The sequence below is a fragment of the Apis florea genome, unplaced genomic scaffold (genome assembly GCF_048593485.1).
Source record: "Apis florea isolate Af1SG1 unplaced genomic scaffold, ASM4859348v1 contig_2293_pilon, whole genome shotgun sequence".
Classification (NCBI taxonomy): Eukaryota; Metazoa; Arthropoda; class Insecta; order Hymenoptera; family Apidae; genus Apis; species Apis florea.
In genome coordinates this window covers 2,070,224-2,089,633 of record NW_028256554.1, presented here as the reverse complement: position 1 = coordinate 2,089,633, position 19,410 = coordinate 2,070,224, and the positions used below count along the sequence as shown (strand labels likewise).

Below are 19,410 nucleotides of genomic sequence, written 5' to 3'. Positions count from 1 at the left end.
TGTCCCTTTCACGGCAGTTTCTCTGAATGAATCGTCCCCACACCGAGTAGACAGAGAGAAGTGGCTGTAGTAGTAGTAGTAGTAGTAGTAGTAGTAGCAAGCTTACCCCACCCACGAGTCAGAGAGACGGCAGACGAAACGGAATGGTAAACGGAACGAGGGGATCCGCTGTTATCCGGGAAATTATTGTCCCCGACTTTACACTCCTCCCCGGCCCTCCCGCGCACAATTTTTCCCCCCGACTCGGCCCACCGCGACCCGCCACCATCTCGCCAGGATCACGATTCTCGCCTCGATTCTCACCCGATTCGCCCGAGGGTGGACGGGATCGATCGGCCGTGGAGGCGATCGAGCCGAGGGACAATAGTATCGCGGCGAGGCGGCGCGCAGTGGCAGTCGCAACGGAAACGGATTCAGCGCGACACAGAGAGAGGGCGAAGGAGAAAGAGGGCCGAGGGATGGCCTGCGGAGGGAACAGGGACGGACGATCGGAGGAGAGAGCGAGAGAGGAAACGGGAGGAAAGAGAGAGCCGTAGGGACAGGGATCCGAATAATCCGAGTCGCGGCGAGGAGAGCAGAGTTGGCCGAGCCGTCGGCTCGTGCGCGACACCCTTTCGCGCTCTCCCTCTCTCTCGAGATTCGAGAAATACACGAATAAGCGTATAGCGTCTCGCTCTCCTCTTCCACTTTCTACTTTTCTTCACCCGAAGAACGTGGAAACGTTGAAAGAACGCCGGAAACGCGATCTCTTCCTTTCCCTTCGAGCGAAAGTTCGCGCAATTGTATTCGTATATTCATATATATATATTCGTGGTAACGAGAAGCAAGGGGGGGACAAAGGTGGTTGGACGAGACGCGGGGTTCGAAAATCGATTGGAAAAACGAGGGGGGGGATCGGCGAGGGAGAATCGCCAGGAAAAATCGGATGATTAAGAGACCGCGGCATGGTTCTCGTGTGCGGGGTGGTCGCGTGTATCGCTGACGTCGTTACATTCTGATAATGCACGGCGGTGGTAACAGCGCGGCAACGGGCTACAACGCACCGATGCTCCAACGGGATGGGAAACGTTGCGTCCGAGCGCGGCCGGTTACAACACGGCTCCGCGCCTCTCTATCGCCATCGATGCAACACCATGCACCGAGAACCGCACCGATAATTCAGGGGGATTTTTCTTGCGGTTTAACAGCGCGGCACCGGGTGTGCTCCAACGTGTGCTCCGCCACGGTGCTCGTCTGTCTCCCCTCCCCCTTGAGAGAGAGGGAGGGAGGGCCAACCGACCGACTCTCTTCAACCCCGGATCGGAAGAGAACGCCCACGCGAGGAAGGAAGGAAGAACGAAGTCTGAAAAGTCGCTTTGTCCCCGATTCCTTTCTTCCTCGATAATGTTACGCGGCTAATTGATGCCACGCTAACGAGACGACGAGCCGGGCCAATTATCGTTCTTCGATTCTTCGCCCGATTCCGCGGAAAGTTGGATTCGTTTCGATCGAACGCAACGCAACGCGGGAGAAGAGAGAGAGAGAGAGAGGAGAATGGAGCGAGCGAACGTGTAAGCGTTCGCGATCGCGATAAGAATTGGCGCGCACGAACGAGAGATTTCCTCGTTTCCCTCTTCTTTCCTCTTACCTTAAATGTCTTTCTCGCGTACGCGTACGCGTAACCCACGAACGGAGCAGGATACGTGGGAGTGCGCGCGGCCCTGGACTATAATTCTATGCGCTATTAGCCGTTTAATTATAAAATTGTGCATAGATTAATTGGCTCCCGTAATGGCCCTAACAATGCACAGACGCGCACTCCGAGAGACTAACGGGGAGGAGGGAGAGGGGGATGGAGGGCGAGAGGAGAGGACGTAGACATAGTTGCATCGGGGGAAGAAAGGAGAGCGCGAGTGGATAGGAGGTGGAGGAGAGATCGAAAAGAATATAGCGGCGGGAGAGAGAGAGAGAGGGAGGGAGACGGCGAGAGGAGGGTGGTTGGGGGCACAGTTGGGGAGGAAGCATCGTTATTAATATTTATTTCCTTGGCTCGCCTCCTCCCTCCACTCTACTCTCGTTGTTGCCGTGTGCTTATGCACAATCGCGTCTCGAGTCTAGATGCGCGATTAAATAGGTGTATATACGCGCTTTCGAGTTAAGCGCGTGCACACGGAAAGTGGTACGATTTCCAAATCGAAGCGGAGAGGAGAGGAGGTGGTGGAATCCTAGTCGCGGATAACGAACGGAAAAAGAGAAAGAAGAAGAAGAGGAAGAATCGCGTTTTCCAACGATCGAACCTCGAACGCGCTTTCATTTATCTTCCGCAAAGAACTTATCCGATTGTATCGAATACGGCAGCTGCCTCGGCCGCTCACCGTTTTTACCTTTTTTTTTTTTTTTTTCTCTCCCCCTTTTTCGGTTTCATAACCCACGCGCGCTCAACTGGCCCGCTAGCCAGCTTTACGTTTTTAAGGGCTTCTATTATTGTTCGAGGAGGGGTTGCTTTTGACACAGATACTTTTTATTACGGCTCGTCACAATTTTCGTCCATCTCCCTCGTTTCTCCCTTTTTTCCCTTCCGGCATCGTTTCGTCGTCGTATTCATCGTATTCTTCGTTTATTTCCCTTAGTTTAACGAACGAAGCGTGGATCCTTCCATCGCTGGGAAGAAGAGACTCGATCGGATATCTCTACGCACAGACGATTTTCTTTTAAACTCCCGGCTACTACCCTCCGCGAACCCTAACCAACCGAGGTCCGGTAATTCTCGGTAATTAATAATCCGCAATAAGTAATAATCGAGGGAGTAATCCTGCGCTCCGCGACAAGCAGCGTTCTTAATTCTAGATAATTAACGCAAAGACAAACAAGAAGGATTAACCCAACTTCCTCCCTCTCCCTTTATTTTTCCCACCATCGTCGTGTCTTTTTCTCCCCTCCCTCCTCCCCTCCCTCAACAATTTTCCTTCATTCCAACTTTTCCTCGAAACCTTTCCTTCCGTTCTTCTCCTCCCAGTTCGATCCGCCTTTCGTATCTTTCAAGAGCGATCCGTTCAATTTTTTCCCTCCACGTGGAAGAAACGAATCGTGCGTGAAGAGCATTCGAATTTTCCTCGTTGGAAAAAATTGTTCTCGCGCGCCGAGTCGCGGTAGCGGTGACGACTATGGAATCTAATAATAAACGCAGAGGCACGGCACACGATGAAATCGTTGCTCGTGAACTGCTACGTGAATTCATAGACGTGGCAAGGGGAAGGGGAGGGATGTTAGGAGGAGGAAGTCGAACGAAACCGCCTGTGGCTGGGATCCACCGATTCCTCTAACGTTGCCCGATACGAATGCAAGTCATCCCGGGGTCGGCATTGTATCGAAACGGCGCCAGGCTCCCGTTCACCTCCTCGTCTCTCTTTCGTCCCGATTATCCGCGATATTTCCAATCTCGTCAATCGACGAGCAGATTTTCCCGTCTCTCTTTTATCGTCGCATACGTTTCGTCATCGTATTTTTCACCGATCGAATCGTGAGTGGCAGAATATATTTTCATCTCTGAATTCAACTCTGTTTGCAACGAGTAAAAGTTGACGAAATCTCGAACGAGTCCTTTCTTTCTTTCTTTCTTTCTTTCTTTCTTTCTTTCTTTCTTTCTTTCTTCTTGATTCTTTTGAACGTCGGTTGATTTTTTAAGGACGAACCTTATCTGAAATATGCGATGTATACGATCTCGCGAAAGTTTCTCCCTTATTGCAAACGAGTATAAATATACCGTATTTGGAGGTAATAAAATACAATAATAAATTCTTTCGTTGCAATTTAAATTTAATATGCGGTATCATGAGAAATATTATTATTGCGTATCAACTTTGTTACACTATATACATATATGTACATATACATATATATATATATGTAAAATATAGAAAGGAATTGTTCGTATTATATACACACAATAACGTAGCGCCTATAGAAAAGTAATCAACGAGATGGTAAATGGGCGTGACGTGGCATTAATTGCTGTTACGAAGCCCCGTAATGAAAGAAATGTTTAATTTAACTTAAAATAGTTTAATTAAAAATAGATTTAATGGGAAGCGAAGAGAGAGAGAGAGAGAATGGCGCAGATAAAACGAGAAGGAAGGAACGGTACGTACGTTCGGTGGATGCGATAGATGGAAAGTTAGGAATACAGAGCGTGGAGATGGAATTGAAACGATGAAGGATACGGTTTGTAACTACGACTCTACGATTTTTAATGGACACTGATGATAAATGAAGGGGGATCCCAGAGATAAACGTTTTACAAACGATCGTTGGATAGAGATTAACAATTTTTTTTTTATCATTTTCCTCGAGCGAGAGAGAAGGGAATTTTCAGAGGGGATATTTTAAGAATCCATTCCTCCTTATTTCGCCTCTCGTAGAAATTAAAACGTTCTACCTTTAAGTGGTCGAAGACCCACGTAAAGTGGAAAAAGAGCAGTTTCTGTTCCACTCTCGACTTTTTTATCGGGTCAGTGAGTTTGTTGGAACTTGGCGTTCTTAGAGCGACGCGAGTTACGCCTCCTACATAAATATGTATTCGCCATGTGCTCCAGCTTATATCTTACCAGTAGCGTGTGCACACCAGCGTCGTTTGGTTCGAGTAAACAACGACGAGAGAGAGACAGTGTGAGAGGGAGGGTCATCATCTCTTTCTTTTTCTCCCTTTTTCCCCGAGAGATCGACGCGAAACTTTCGAAACCTTGGATCCCCTCGCGGATCGGCTCGACGCAACGTAAACGTAACGTTTATGCACGAAATCGCGACATCGACACCGACCATCTGTTACGCATCGACGTCGTCCGAACCTCTTATTTTTCCGCATTGTGTTCGCGCCAGCATAAATCATGGCGGAGCGATGGAATATTTTAAGCGGCGGATCCGGCTTCTTTCAACGTTTCTCGATCGCTATCGCGATCGTGTATAGATCGTATCGCGATGGTGGTGGCTCGACGAAAAGTGGACGAGCGTTCACGAAACGTAGGTGAACGCTCATCGATCGAGAGGGTGCGAAATTCGTTTCGATCGGATGCTCTTTCCGAGTACTTTGCGTTGCCGAATTGAACGAGCACGGCCGAGATAGGAAACGAGTGGAATTCGCGGTTGGAAAGGAAATCGATCGTTTCGTAGGAACTGGTGACCCACATTAAAACAGCTGACTGCAGGGAGACCCCTGGGTATCTCGTTCCTTCTGCCGGTCCCCTCCACCCTCGTCCTCGTATCAACCAGGCCTACCCTTCTAGCCCGACCCTATCTCCTAAAAGACAACCTACCACGCTATCGAGGCGTTTCCTCTCGACATTTTTCTCCTACTTAACACGACACTCGACCCTCCGCCTTCTCCAACATTCGCCAAGACGAGCGCACCTCCTCGCGATAAAAGAAAGAAAAAAAAAATACCGTTTGGAGGCGAAGGGGGAGAGCATGGGTCGGTTCTCTTGCCGTGGATTCTCGAAGGGATACCTTTTCGGTCCCCTTACTCCCCTTTCGCTCGGTTTTGTAATTGCACTGATTATCTGGCCGTGGATTGAAACGGTTGCGCGTACGGATAAAAGGTGGGCTGAGGTTGGGCGAGGCGGAGCGAGGGGTGGGGTTGGAGGTAGGCTGCCAAGGGGTTGACGTGGAGAGAAAGAGATAGGGAGAGAGAGAGAGAAAAGGGGGGGGTAACAGTACTCGGTAATTTTCGAGTGATTCGTGGACGACGTCAGCGAGCATATCGCACCCCTTTCTCGAGAGAGGTTTCGTGCGCGCCACCCACTCGAACTCGTTACGCGCAGTAATTAAACGACGCACGAGACCTTGCCGAGTAGTAGACGTGGTTTCGCCTCGCTATTTCCCAACCGGCGATGTCACGACTCCTACGCGTCCCTGAAACATCTCCGTCTAATTTTTCTCCTCCTCCCCACCACGAATCGATTCATTTTCGAAACAGGACCTGGAACAATCCGCGGAAACGATGTCTCGAAAGAGAGAGAGAGAGAGAGAGAGGAGAATCGTGAGGATCGTGAAACGGATGAGAAAAGAATTTCCAATAGCGCACGGATGGATGGATAGCGCTTTGGCTCGAAGCCACTCGTTCGAAGGAGCGAGTACTGGACGGTTGCATCTCGACCTCAACGACTGTAATCTAGTAATCTGGTAGCAGAGGATAGTTTCCGCCACCTATAATCGGCGCGGCCTCGCTTACCCCGCGTATAACCCCGTGCGATGGTTGGATTCGCGAGCCGCGGAAGAATGGTGGAATCGCGTGGAGCGGACTGTACACCCCCTTCGGGTCTATCCGAGCCGAGGAGTTTGTTTGCCAGTTACCGAGGCGAAATCGCTACCAATCGAGGCCGTTTGCTCGGCTCGCGTGCCGCCGAGTTTGGCGTAACGTCGCGCGTCAATCAACGCTAGCCCTCTCACGGACTCCCACGAGTAACGATCCCTGGTAGGTAAGTAAGTACTGTGTACTCTCTCTCTCTCTCTCTTTCTTTACGTAGCAAGTACGTCGTCTTTGTCGTCGTGACAGGCACATACGTACATACACCTTCCCTTTTTCGTTTTCGTCGACACGCGGTCCCGAATCGAAGGGAGTCGTCCAAGTAGGAGTCCAAGTCGGCGTTTGCTCGTCAGAGCGCCGTCGTCTCGAGCGTAACTATCTTTACACGCGTGCGGTCAGCTCGCGTGTTGCACGCACCTCCGATCCTTCTCTCTCCGCCTCCACTTTCTTTTCGGCCATTTTCTCTCTGCTTTCCTCGCGCCGTTTCGTGCGCCTCCATCCATTCTTTTCTCGCGCAAATATCTTTTTCTTATATCGCGCGTTTCTCCTCCAAATCCCTCCTTTTCTACGATAATACAATCGCTATATATTTACGCGCGTATAATGATTGTATTCATCGCGAAATTGCGGATCGTCTGTGTTACTATGTCGAAGAACGAGACTCGAGGTACGAGGTGTTATTAAGCAACGATACGTCTGGTTCGTTTCCCTACGAAAGGAATCAAGGAATCCCGAGCAAATGGAAAACGTGGAGGATTATGGAACGTATGGATTGTAGATAAAGAAAAAGGCGTCGTCGGGTTATCGGGACATTTACCGATCGGCGGGCGTCGGTCGGCACAGAGGTGCGATCGGCACGGTTGGGCATAGACGTGTAATTACCAAGGGCTCGAGAGTTCTCTCGAAGCGGTCCGCTATTTATCAACGTCGCTCGTTACCGCGTCCTCTCTTCCTCGTTTAACCCGAAAGGAATCGCGCCCGATCCGGCTCCAGTCGAATTTCCAGTCGAGCTCGTTTCCATTCCGAATAATATCTCGACGATTCTCGTAGAGATTATACGTGCGAAAAGATCGTTGGTTATACGCGATCAGCCGCTCGCGTATAAGAGCAAGATGAGAAGAAACGAAAGAGAGAGAGAGAGAGAGATCCTTAGGCCGATCGCTATCGGCTGACACGAGCCATAAAGTACATTTTAATTCGAGCTCACCGCGATAGATAAAGCACGAACCGAGCTAGGCGAACCGCGTGTGTAAGCCGATGGATCGCACGTACGGACAATCAGACTTGCAAAAGCGGAGCTTAATTGGCCTCTTAACCGCGCGGGACGATGATTAATTGGCGCGGAACCGGCCTGGGCCCCCGCGAGCCTCTGCCACGAACCGACCACGGCTCCTCTCCTTGCCCCGCGACGACGACTTGACCGAATCTCTCTCGATAACACAGAGTTGGCGCGAGTCACCGAGACCGGTCGTTAAATTGCCGTGAAATATCATCCCTAAAAGATCGGTGGGAGAGCGGCGATCGAGCGAAATACACGTAATATTCCACTCGTTTTTCTCGTCCCTCGCGGTACGTAGGTTTTCATCCGTGGTTGGGGGAACGAGAGCCCGATTCGGTCGATCGTTCCCTTCCACGATAATTCCTGAAAATTCCTACCTTTCGAGCCGGCAACCTTCGATACTTACGATCGTGCTATTCGAGAAAAAGCAGTCCTCCGAGCGATTCGACCGGCGTCGTCCTTGGCTTTCGTATTCGTATTCGCGCCGACGATTCTTCTTCTTTTTCTTTCTTCCCTCTTTCTTTCCTTTTCGAAACTGCAACTCTGCGATGGTGCAGAGAGAAAAAAAGGAAGGAAGGAAGGAAAGAAAGAAAGAAAGAAGCTCGTAACCGAGGCGAAGGAAGAAAAGTGCCGCCTTCTTCCTTCGACCGAGCGAACAACACGCGATCGTTCTCTTCCGTTTCTTTTCGCGTTTTCGAGCGATTGTGTCGCGTCGAAAAAACTACGCTGCGCTTACACTCAAGCCGTGTAATTGTCGGTTGTGCGAAGAAGAAACAGTCCGAGAGCAGGACGACGAAAACGGAAGGGGGCGCGGCGTATTCTCCCGAGACAGAGAGAGTTCGCAAACGAGCTGCCGTTAATGAGGCGATATTTCAGTTTTTGAATAACTGACCTAGCCTGGACCAGACACACGTCGAACCGGTTTCAAGGAGAGGAGGATGTCTCGGTTCTGTCTACCGGCGCGAGCCATATGTCTCCGCGATTTTCTTCCCCTCTTTTGTCCATTCGCGATGTTTCCACGCGTCCCCTCGTCTTTCCCGAATCTTTCGAATCTTTCAAAGAACGCGAGGAGCAACGAAACTCGACCGAATCGAAGATCAGCAGTCAGGAATCTCTAGCGAGAGAAGGAGGAGGAGGAGGAGTAGAAACGTCCGAGTAATGTGGTATGGGTAAAAGGTACACGCAACCGACGTATCGACGGATGAATCGAAATGAAAACCAAACAAGTCCCCCTCCCCTCTCCTCCTCCTCCCTTTGGCTCGCGTCTATTCGTTTGTTGCCAATAATTGATAGAATAAATTAAATCATTTGTCTTGGCGGGAAATTAAAAAGGTAATTTATATACGGCGAGGATCGGGGCGTAGCTGGGGCCCGACTGAGTCCACGGGACCGACGGCCGCGAGAACAGAGACGGTCGTATACACCCACGCTCCTCGCCCATCTCCTACGTTCTTCCCCACCGATGAATCGGCGAGGGACGAAACGCGTGGACCCACGCACGATGCGACGAACAACGACGAAATCTTTCCACTTGGGGAGGGAAAGGCCCGAGTTGGGAAGCGCGAGACGATTCGGAGGAAGGAAAGAAGGAAGGAAACGTACGCGCGGTGGCTCGTTTCGTTTTGTTTTTATTTTCTTTTTTCCTTCCTTCCTTCCTTCCTTCCTTCTTTCTTTCTTTCTTTCTTTCTTTCGTCCGTCCGTCTTTCGATTTATTCCACGCTGATGAATCAGGTGTGGCGCTCTCCTTCTCCCTCCTCCTTCCTCCTCCTCTCTTTCACCGGGCGAGAGATTACTTTTTGTGGGCGGGAACGCTTTCTGTCAGTGCCTCCGAGGGTAAAAAATATTCAGGTATAGAAACGAACTCTTTCTCCTGCGTTCCAACGCACGTTGGCCCTGCATACACGATATATATACGCACCTTTTTACGCTCTACCGTTTTGACTCTTCTTCTCTTCGCTCCTTCTCCTCCTAGGAGAACGTTTAAATTGGAACGCGAAACGCAAACTCCGCGACAAGCGGTTTCGAATCTCGTGGCGCCACGAGAAAGAGAGAGAGAGAGAGAGAGAGAGAGAGGAGAGCTCGGTCCATCCACGTGTTTCGGATGGCGATAAATGTCGGGCAGGAGGATCGGGGGGGAAGGGGGAAACGATGTTTTGACAGATGAAGCGGCGCGTCGCGTGACGGGGGCCCTCTCTCAACTCCTTCCCACTCAGCCCGCTCAGTAATCGCGGCCATACTTTCGCCGACTACTTGGTACACATGCACCAACATCCGCGGCGCCACTAACGATATTGGCTCAGGCGTTTCGCTCGTGGACCGTGGATCGCTCGATAAATAACACCGTGTTTCCTCCGGAGTCGTTCGTTCCTTCCTTTCCTTTCCTTTCTTTTCGTTTCGTTTCGAAAAAAATCCTCGATTCTTTTCCTCTCGAAACGAGTCGGAAAATCTGGCGATGATTCTCGAACAGGAGAATCCGGTTAGTGGCTTCGAAACAGAGTGGAGAGGGGAGGAGGAGGAGGAGGAATCGGAAAACGGAGAGGAGAAAGAAGAAACAAAGCTCACGGCGGCAGCGACGGACGATTTGTTCGCGCCGCGGGAGTTCGGCTTAACGAAAATAAGCCAACTTCTCACATAACTCACTGGGAAGTTGAGGAGGAGGCGGCGGCCCACCTCTCTATACCTTCGCCACGCTACGAACCAACAAACGAATACAAATAGAAATCCATTAATGGTTTTGTTTCACGGGTTCGGCCCAGAGCGCGAGATAATGATTCGTTAATGATCATTCCATCGGTCGGGCTTGGCCTTGCTCCAACTTCGGTATACATATATATATATATATATATATATATATATGGGAACGTTTCTTTTTTTGCTTCGGCCCCGTAACGAACGAGATTTCACGCGGGACTGGTAAACTGATTCGTTGAAACAGTGGAGGGCAGCGGCGGGGGTGATTGGAAAAGGGAACGAATAGCGGCCGATTCATCGTCGGGTGATTTCCACCGGTTCTGGCGGCTTCCTACGAATCTTGTATCCGAAAAAAAAAGAGGAGGAGAGGGGAAAAGAAGGAAAGGGAGGAAGAGGGCCGACGCGTTTAACGCGTGACATCGAACGAGCGATGGTCGATTTTAGATCGGGGGTTTCCCACTGGAAGGTTGAACCGGGAAAGCGGCGTCGTATCGATCAATGACACGAGCGTTTCGAACAATGCAACCCCGTTTCTCTATTACGGTCATCAGTCATTCGGTATAAATATTAAATTCGCTAAAAAACTGTGGTAGACGGTGGGGTCGAAGTTGCACCGTCAGCCGAGTATACAATAGGCGGGGCCAGCTGATCGACATCGTCGATCGAAGGGATCCCGATCTCAGCGCGAGAATCTCTCTCTCTCTCTCTCTCTTTGCCTGCGTTCCTAGAATCGATTCTCTCCAATTCTCGCCGATCCTCTTTCTTCTCCTTCTTCTATCGCCGCTCAAAAACCACTTCCACTCACTGGTATTTTGGTTCTCTTCACGGCTTCTGTCGCGAAACCACGCGCTTTTTTGTTTCTCCGTCCGATCTTAAACATCTGTCTCCCCCTCCCTCCCCCCCCAATCGAGCGAATCGAAAGCAGATTCTTCTCCGTTTCGTCCATTCATCGTCCGTTCGATCGTCCATTCATCGTCTCTTCCGTCCCCGATCGACAATGAGCGAGGAAGAATCGTTTTTTCCTTCTTTTTTTTTTTTTTTCCTTGGACGACCGAAGACTTCTCATTGTCGCGAGCGGGGTAACAAAACTAATTTCGCTAAAGAGGTCTTGGAGAAGAGGTGGTATTGTCGGTCCCGTCCGAGGAACGGCCGTTTAGCGTTCGATAATGAAGCGTATCACAGGGCGTTGGACGAAGGATGGCGGGCCCGCGCACTTCTCTTCTCGAGTGCGGGTTCGAGGGCACTCGAGAGTCGGAGGATCGAAGTGAGAGAGTGGTCGAAGAAACGCACCACCGGTTCTTCCCCACCGGTTCTCGGGGACAATGCGTTTGATCATTGTAACGCGTAGCAATTGCGATCTCGAAAGAGAGAAGAATTCCGCTCGAGTGCCTTCCATTCCTTCCAATTCCTCTTCTCCGTCCCGAGAAAGTGTCGTTTCCTCTCCTTTCCCGGCACGGATGGACGGCCGATCCCGCGACAAGGAAAGGAAAACAGGAAGCCAGATGGAAGGATCGAAGCGCGAGCGCGTTGTTTTCTGTAACGCGTTACCGGTTATACATATATATATATAGTAATCGTTTGTGCAGGTATATACGCGAGCACAATGAGACTCGGCATTAATTAACGAGGAAATTAGCATTGCCGGGGTTAGCGAACGGCAGTGATTACGTTTTAATGATAGCAAGCATCAGCGCGGTAGGAACGGTAGCAGACACCAGATAACTATAACGCGACTCCTACGGGTTGTTGGCTGCGCGTCGAGCCGCCGCCGCCGCCGCAACCAATCTATCTAACATCTATTCCCTACTTTTTCGCGCTTCCCCCCTCTCTCTCTCTCTCTCTCTTCTCGCCTCGATTCCCTTTCTTCGAATCGCGCGATCCTTTACACGATCACCTATTCGCTCGCCTATTCCTCCGGATTTATTTTTCCCTTCTATTCTTCGCGTTCCATTCTTTCCGCGAAAAGAGGGAGGAGGGGGGTTATTATTAAAATTGGAAGGATCGAATCGTTGGAGCAGCAAGGACGAAATTCGATGGGATTAAAATACGGATCGGTCGGAGGATGAATTAATTGGCGCCCGGTTTTCCCAATGTTCCCACGAGTATAGAGTTACAGCGAGTAAGCAGCACGTGCGTGTTTGGAAAAACTTTGGAATGGAAGAGTCGTTGAAAGAGGATCGAACGATGCGGTGGTATCCGGACGAGAAAAATCACGCGTTCTACGTGGATGCGGAGAAATCTCGCGGTGTTCTTAATTAGCCTTCCTTGGATAAAGGGGAACGCGCGTGGTAGCGCGCGTCTCGCTTCGCGTTCCCTCTTCGCTCGTGCTCGCGTTAATATAGGAGGAGAATACGCGTTTCGTTTTGCTCTGTCTCTCGAAAAATCGGTCTCTCCTCTTCCGACCGATCGTGCGTCGTTAACTTCCCCCTCCCTCCGTTCCTTTTCTTCTTTTTTTTTATTTCCCGATTCGAAACGAACCGTACGAAACCGTGGAAGGAAAATCGAAGCGCTGTATAATTAACGGACACGTCACTCCGGCGTGGGTATACCTAGCCATTTCAGCTAAAATACCGGCCAATCAGCGGAGATTGCCTATCGCTTGCTCCCTGACTATTTAATTAAACCGGGTCACGGTGACTCGCGCTTCGCCTCCTCCTCCTCCTCCCTTCGTAACTCGCCGAATAAATTCCCTTTCGCGCGAATCTCCCTAATTTTGTCCCTTTTATATCCCGCTATTTATTTGCGCGCGAGGTAAGGCTTTTTATTCCTCTCTCTCTCTCTCTCTCTCTCTCGACGACACGGATCGTCGCGCCGCGAGAACGAACCGGAACGATCCCGATAAAACGGGAGGAGGAAACGACAAACAAATTGAACAATGGACCGGCCTCGTTCGGACGCGACGGAGAGAATCGAGTGTCGCGCGAGCGAAGGACCCGATCCTCTTGCTCCTTCCTCCTTCTTCTCTCCGTACGTCTCCATCCGCGATTTTTTTCCTTTTTCTTTCTTTTCGAACAGCTTGGATAAGCTCGTTATCCGCCGGATAATTAACGATTACGTTAATCTCTTACGTTAAATGGAATATTTTCGAAAGATTTTCCTACACTACGTGCTTGCGCACGAGCGTCGTCCTTTTCTCTCTCTCTCTCTCTCTCCTCTTTTCCGCCCGATCCTCGCCTTTAATCCGATATTTGTACCGGCCTGTTTCGCGTCTCTCGAAGCGCCTCCTCCTCTTTTTCCTTTTTTTCCCCGCTTTTCGGTGTCACGCTCGAGCGTAGCTGAAAGCTCGCGTCGCATAATCGCGCCGCGGGTGTCGCATCCCCTCCCCCCTCGACAGAGGTGCCCAATTTCTCGCCCCCGTCGATCGCGCGACGGGTGGTAGACCGTTTGGCTGGCAACAAACGTTACCGCCACCGGTAACTGTCGCCGACAAAATGCACCCTAAATGTCTCTCTTATTTCCCTCCGTCCCCAAGGTCTCTCGCCCTTGCGAAATCGCTCACGCCCCGTTTATCGGCCCGAATAGACCCGCGCCACCGGATTTCACGCATCCCCGAATTATTTCAGACACCGTTTTTTTCGCGCGGCTAAAAGAGAACGAGAGAGATTCTCTCTTCTCTCCCCGACCTCCTCGAATAATCGAGCCGCCGCTCGCAATTTCCACCCTCTCTCGATCTCCAACTTTCCCCCTTCCCTGCCCTTTCCTTTGTTCGCCGGGAAACGAAATGGAAATGCAATAAAAAGTTGTAATCGAGCCTCGGCGATATCCGCCCAGAACGTTTTCTTCCTCGGCACCGTGATTTCTCATTATATATATTCCTCGAACCCGAGAAACGCCAGCCTCTCGCTTTTAAATAAGAGATGGAATTTAAAGTTGGAGTTAAGCACCAAGTGGAACGGACTCGGCCCGCGTTCGTTTCCTCGTTCGTCGATTTCTTCCGCGTTACGTAACGCGCGCGCGCCTCGAGCGCGTAACGATACGTAAACGTATCGAGGTCGAATCGAAACGCGAGACGAGAGAGAGAGAAAGAGTGAGAGAGAGAGAGAGAAGGGGGGGCGCGAAATACTCGAAATACATTTGACACGATCGATTCGAAGTACGCTGGGAACGCGCGTTGAACCGAGCCGCGTTCCCCGAATCGGTGCCGTTCCTCGGCCTCTCTCGGCTAAGAACGTCGTGATAATAACGCGACGTCACAGCCCGCGTTTTCGTCGGGTTGTAATTTGTTCGTGAGGCCACCCTGTAATTAGCGGGTAGCCCCACGCCGTAATATCGCGTTCCCGGCATTCCATTTATCACAAATCAGCAGCTGCCTCCGTGCATACACCGCGGCGCACCTCCCCTCTCCGTGCCGGTATTTACGGTTCCTCCAAGTTCGGGACGATCGCGTTCCCTCCCCTCCTCCTCTCCTCTTTTCCTCCTTTCAATCCTCTCCCCCTTGTCTCGTTCGAGTGTTTTAGAATTGGAAGTGGAGCGGGGTGGGGGAGGACGAATCCGATCGCGGGAGAAGAAGAAGCAATCGAGCGAACGAACCTCCAATTTCCCAAACCTCCCCCTCCCCGCTCTAATTTCTCCGTTTCTCTGCTCGACTCGTCGGGTGCGCGACGGAGCAACAGGTGTCCGCGGGGACATTCGCAGAAACGCGGAGGGTGCGAGAGACGGCGTAGAGGGTGAAGGCCAAAGGGTGGTTCGAGAGCAGGGCGGCGAGAGAATTCCTCCTCTTTATTTATGAGCTTTTTTATTCGACTTGTTGAACGCCTTCCTGCTCTCTTTTTCCCTTTCCTCTCTCGCCCCATTTTTACCCCGTTTCCCTCTTTGTCCCCGTTTCATTCGCGAATCCATTCGTCCCCCTCGCGTTAATTCCACGGAAGTCACGACATCACGGTATCACAGGGAGGAAGGGGAAAAAATCCTCTTTCTCCTCCTCCTCCTCCTCCTCATCCTCCCTTTCTTCTCTCTCTCTCTCTCTCTCTCTCTCTCTCCGACTCATCGAGCGGAAGAGCAGCCGGAGATATTTGGGATGGTTACGCTGCTGCAGGTAGACGCCTCGCCTCTCAAAGAGACGCGAGCAGCGGATAGATACGATTTGGGCGTAATCCGTCAAAGAGTTCTTTCAACGTCCGTCGGAACGATTTATCTACGATCTCCATTAAAGTTCAGTTAACGCCCTCTTGCCTCTCTTCTTTCGCTCCTCGCCTCCTTTTCTTCTCTCGCTCCCGTTGCTTCTTTCCTCCTTCCTTCCCCCTCCCTCTCTCTCTCTCTCTCTCTCTCTCTCTCAACCAAAGGCTTTTCGGATTTGTGCGTACAACCCTCGAACAGAGAAGATCGTCCCGAGCTTGGGCGCAAGAGTGTCAATTATCTTCGCGCTTCCGTTGCTACGCTCAAAGATCATCGGATCTATTCTCATCTCGATCCTCTATTATTGCTACTATACGTACGGCGCCAATCTTTCCGATATTTCTCTCTCTCTCTCTCTCTCGAGTTTCACGGGACGACGAGCCACATTTTCCGCGGGTGACGAACCGTTTTCAACGCCGTTCCTCCTCCTCTCTCTCTCCCCTTCCGTGTCTCCGCTTCGATCGCTCCCACGAGACGCGGGGCGAAAGCCTGTGGAAGCCGGCGTAAAAGTTAAACGCAAACGTCCGAGAGATCCTCTCCTCGAGATAGGAAGGAAGCGCGCGCGTTCGCGCGTATCGTGTAACATTACGTTCATTAAAGGCGGATCGAGCACGCGTGTGCGTGCCTCTTACGCCTCTCTCTCTCTCTCTCTCTCTCTCTCTTGCGACCCTTCGTCGTTCTTATACCCTCCGTCTCCCCTTTCTCTCCTCGCCCTTTCTGCCATCCGCGAAAACGTATCGAGTTACTCCCGTATGCGGTATAATTCCGTTAATTATGATTTCGTAGGATGATTTTCTTCCCTCCTCGTTCCTTCCGCGAAATTCTCGTTTCACGCTGGCGTGGAGATCGGGGACGATCGTGCCCACCCGACCAGTTTCCACGCGAGCCTTGTTCCCGTGGAGCAGAGCAGCAACCCTGCCCGCTACCTTTTCGATTCTCGCGGGGACGGATATATAAGACGGTGGGTGGCGGAGCAATTTAAACGCGGTTAAATGCAAAATCGGGCGATGATTGCGTTTCATAAAGCGCGAGTAGGCCGCGGACGCTCTCCTCCTTGGCTATCCTCATCTAGGAGCCGCGACGTGGAGGGTAATTTACATTGATATTTATGCCGTGTCATAACCGGGGCCACGGAACGGATTCGTATCGCTAATCCCCCGTCGTGCCGGGGGGTTGTTTTAATTGAAATCTTACTCGACTCTCCTCTCCTCAACGATTCGCGTAACGGGGGCGACGAGAGAGATATGAAGAGGAAGAGGGGGGGGGGGGAAGACGCGCGTACGCTAGGGAAAACACACGAAGGGGTTAACGAGGGAACGTTACACGTGTCTCGACGATTCCTCGCGCGCTTCTCGAGTTAAAGCGCGAGAGCATTCCATCCACCCTCTCTGGACTGGAGGAAAGGAAAGGAGAGAAAGGGGAAATCGTATTTGTTCGTATTCGTGCGGCCAAATCTCCTCGCTTTAAAGGTTTGCGTTGCGACGCGAGAGTAAAAATTTTGGAAATTTCGTTTCCAAAAAGAGCGATTCGATCGGAAAGCGAACGGAGAGGGGATGGAAATTCCATTCGTTATTTTTCCGGCGAACGAAGGAAACGGGAGTTGCTTAAGCGGCGCTAAAGGTTCAGTTTAAAAACGATAAGCATCGTCTGCGAGAAACAGTTTCACGCGTTTCTCGAAGAAGATTCGTGAGAAAATTTCGTGGAATAATTTCTGTTTCCTTCGTTTCATTCCTCGACGAACGTATTCCGACGAGACGAAAGTTTTTACGCGACGTGGCTCGCTCGCCGTGGCTAGATCAGCCTTAAGAATCGACCTAAGGGACGACGGGGGGCGAAGACGCTTGGCGCAGGCGCGTACATACATATAATTCATAGCGCTCCCGGCGAATATTGTTCTGGTTCTGGGGGGAGGGAGAGGGGGTTGGTTGGTTTCCGGGGGGCCCTGATACAACGCGTTTTTCGAAACGACGAAAGTTGCGCAATTCCGCGGGATGGTCGGCGCGAGCCGAAATGTCAACCGCGAGACTACTAAAACGAGAGAAACTTTTAATTCGTTCATTTCGCCGGGCTCAAAGGGTCGGCGAATGAGGCTTATTAAAATTTATACGAGCCGCCTCCTCCTCCTCCCCCCTCTCTCCGCCACCTTATCTCGCTCCCTCGTCGTCGCTCTTCTCTTCCGGTACGGAAACAACGCGAGTTGTCTTTCCTCTTTTCTTCTTTTTTCTCCTTCTTCTTCTTTTTCTTCTTCATTTCAGCTTGGACGATACAGCTCGTCGTTAAACGTTTTCATTTCGCTTGTTAGGCGAAACGAGTCGAATGAAATCGTTCGTAATATCGAGTTTTATCTTCGAAGGGACGTTTCGCTTGTTAATCCACCGTCTCCTCGCGAAGTATTGCGCGAAAAGGAAAAAAAGAGAGAGAGAAAGAAAAAGAGAGATTGCGAGGGAGGGATACAAGATCGTGGTTTGTTCTGGAAACGTTAGACGTTCACCCTTTAATCCTTGAGACAATAGCCGGAGATGAAGAGAAAGAGAGAGGAAGCTTGTCCCTTTTGGCAAAGGGTTGCAAGTTCGCATCGACCCTCAAGGTCCGTCTCATCCACTCTCTCTCTCTCTCTCTCTCTCTCTCTCTCTCGTCACTCTTCCCGGCCGTGCTAATATTTTTCGAAGGGTTGAAATCTAATTTTTTTTTCAACCCCTGACAGAATTCCCGGCCGCGTTCGTTTCACTCCTCTCCTTCTCGTCTTACCCCCGTCCCCGTCGGAGAACGGAACAGGGAGGGAGGGAGGGAGGGAGGGTAAAGTTCGCTCCCAATAGACATAATAAAAACGCCATCTGAAATATGCATCCCTTAATAAAACTGTCCAATTAGGCGAGAATGGAATTAAGTATTTAAGGGGTGTCGGTGAAGACTTTTCTCCTCTTCCTCGGGTTCCTCAGGTGCTCCCGGAAACCCTTTTTACGAAAAGATTAGGTTCTTAGATCCCCTCTCCCCCCCCCCCTCTTTGACCGAAGAACGAAACGAAGAACGAAACGAGTCGAGGTTACGGGGGAGGGGGAAGGAGGAGGTGAGTAGGAAAAGGGGGAAAGAGAAGAACGGAACCGCCTAACCGAAACGAAAGGAAGGGGAACGCGGTGGTATCCTTATCGCCGTTTCAGGACGGGACCTGAATTATTTATTTGGAAACGAGATTATTCTTTCGTCTCGATTTTCGTCCCTTCGATTCATTCTCGCCCGCTAATTTGCCCGTTCCTACATCCGATTGTTGAGGAGACGGTTTCTCGCGTCCACCCCCCCCCCCTCTTCCCCCTCCCCCTCCCTTTCCAGGATTCGGTGGCGATATTCGGCTCGAATCCACGGGAACGGGAGCGGACGTGGTACAAGGGGCAAGATCGATGGAGTGGCGGAGGATCCGAAAGGGCTCCTCTCGTGGCAGGGACAGCTTGGTCATTTATAAAATTAAATCCCTCGAATATTTCAGTCGTACAAATCCCGGGGCTCGATGCGAGGGGGGGAGATGGGCCGGCAGTGGGGCAATCGTAAAAATTCCACGAGGTCTGGACGCATTGGAAATCCGCGTAATTAACCGAAGGAATTCCAGGGAGTTATACGCCTGGGAGGGTGGTGGTGGTGGTGGCGATGGTCGATTAAAAAAACGCGAGCAACGCCTAGAATGGAACGGGAGGGAAAAAAGTTTCTTCCTTTCTTTCTCGCTCGTGCTCTCGCGCCTCCTCTCGCCCTCCCCCTCGCCTTCTTTCTCATCTCTCTCTCTCTCTCGCGTTTCCACCTTTCGCTCGTCGAATTTCGTTCGTAACGCTCCCTCCCCTCCCCTCCTGCAAAATATTTTTCGATCCCGGCTTCGAGGCGGTCGATCATCACTCGCTCGTTGAAAATCACTCGCTCGAGGTTTCCTCCGTCGAAACTCTCGACTTACGTTTCCGGATATTGGTAAGCGCGAATACGTAAGCGCGATCGAAAGGACACAGCCGTGCTTGAACACGGAACCACGGCTCCTCCATTAATTTTAGGACGTATACGGGTTATTATA

At 51.0% G+C, this 19,410-nt stretch overlaps 1 protein-coding gene across 4 annotated transcripts in view; it reads left to right on the top strand.

Annotated features, from left to right (window-relative positions):
* The window catches only part of dac (dachshund family transcription factor), a 135,058-nt gene that overhangs the window by 2,702 nt on the left and 112,946 nt on the right, over positions 1 to 19,410 (top strand). The gene's annotated exons all lie outside the window — the stretch shown is intronic.